Genomic DNA, 1,861 nt, shown 5'->3' with positions numbered 1-1,861 from the left:
ATCCTACTTTATACACCACTCGTTTGTCTGTGTAGCAAAAGTTCCCAGGAGTCTGACTATATCACTTTACACTTAGAGTCAAATTTCAGAGCCTAAAAAGCTAGCTCAGAGCCTTGAACACAGTGATGACACCCAAGTGTGGCTCCCTTTTTGGACTTGCCTAAAAATCACTCTCTTCTCCAGCTTGCACCTTTTTATAGTTTAATGTATGATCGTGTCAAAGACCAATGCACTTCATGAATTCTTTGTGTCATCCTTGCATACAGACCATAACAATCTTCTCTGAATTATTTCAGTTTTAGAATTTGTGCTACCAAAGTGAGCACATGGATTATATTTAAAATCTAAAGCAAGGGCCAATGGACCATTTGGCAAATGGGCCAAATTTAGTTCATTGCCTGTGTTTGTAAATAAAGTTTTATAGAAACACAGCCACGCCCATTCATTTACATATCATCTATGGCTGCTTTCACTCTATAGCAGAGTTGAGTTGTTGTGACAAAAAGACCACAGGGCTTGCAAAACCTAAAATACTTATTACCTGGCCCTTAACAGAACAAATTTGCTGACCCCTGTCCGAGGTGGCAGAGCAACAAGATAAAAGGAACCTGGGTCCCCAGAAGAGCTAGCGGAGGAAAGCCCTATCCATCCAGTATGGCTCGTCTTCAACTGGACCTTAGAAGGAAATACACTTCTATCTTATTTGTGCCCCTGGATTTTTGTGGTATCATGTAATTATCATGTGCCATAATTAACCATCATGTAACAAATCAGTTTGGGAACAGATATATATCAGTCAGTTTAGACTAGGTTATGCCACACTAATAACCTTAAAATCTTAGGTGCTTATGGGAAATAGGTTTATTTCTCCCTCATGCTATATGCCTGTCCACTCTGAGTGAGCTACTAGTTCTGCCCCGCAGCTTCTCACTCCAGGGCACAAGCTGAGGGAGCCCTCCATCATTCAAACCATCATTGTTACCCTGGCAGGGAAGCAATATGAAAATCATGAACTGCCTCTTAAAGCTTCCATCCAGAAGTGAAATCCATCGCTTTTGCTCACATTCTATTGACCAAAGTAAGGTATGTGCTGCAGCAGATTCTTCTGAGGTCCCGACCCATATCTCCTCGGTCACTTAGGTTCACTGGAGCTACAGTGCAGTCCCCAGCAAGCTGACAGCCTCCTGCCTGAAATGCTTGTTTGTCTCTCCTTCTATTGCAGAGGTCTTTCACCAACACTGGAGTTTGTTCCTCATGTGAGAGTGGCCCAGATATACAAGGATGTTAACACCACTGGAGTAACCTTCAACAATTGGAGGATGGGAGTGGTGATAAATGCACCGGTATCCCTTTCCTTTGATGGCACAATCCACATGATATCTCTGAGTGTTCTCAACAGGATTGAGTACTCGTTGCCCATAGTTTTTCCCCCATTCCTGTCTCACCTCCACTTCTTCATTTATTTTTCCCAAAGGGCAGTCACCCTAGTGGGTTTTTTTTTTTTTTGAGGAAGATTGGCCCTGTGCTAACATCTGTTGCCAATCTTCCTCTTTTTTCTTTTTTTCTCCCCAAAGCTCCAATACATAGTTGTATATCACAGTTGTAGAGTTGTAGCTCTTCTTTGTGGGACACCACCTCAGCATGGCTTGATGAGCAGTGAATAGGTCCGTGCCCGGGATCCGAACCAGCAAACCCCAGGCCGCCAAAGCAGAATACTCAAACTTAACTGCTATGCCACCAAACCGGCCCCTAGACTTCCTCATTTTTGTTTCCCAAGATCAATTCCCAAATATTCTGCACAGCACCCAACGCTTTGTCTGAGGGTCCACACTTATGGGAGCTCAAATTAAGATACATGGCC

At 43.4% G+C, this 1,861-nt stretch overlaps 1 non-coding gene across 1 annotated transcript; it reads right to left on the bottom strand.

The window, feature by feature from the left end:
• Positions 1–218: 218 nt before the first annotated feature.
• LOC147915314 (U6 spliceosomal RNA) lies at positions 219–326 on the bottom strand. The gene has a single exon (XR_015554357.1). It is a non-coding gene; the product is annotated as a U6 spliceosomal RNA (small nuclear RNA).
• Positions 327–1,861: the final 1,535 nt, after the last annotated feature.

The sequence above is a fragment of the Ceratotherium simum genome, chromosome 14 (genome assembly GCF_057802395.1).
Source record: "Ceratotherium simum simum isolate JZ-2026a chromosome 14, ASM5780239v1, whole genome shotgun sequence".
In the NCBI taxonomy this organism is placed as follows: domain Eukaryota; kingdom Metazoa; phylum Chordata; class Mammalia; order Perissodactyla; family Rhinocerotidae; genus Ceratotherium; species Ceratotherium simum.
This window is presented reverse-complemented; position numbering and strand designations above follow the sequence as displayed.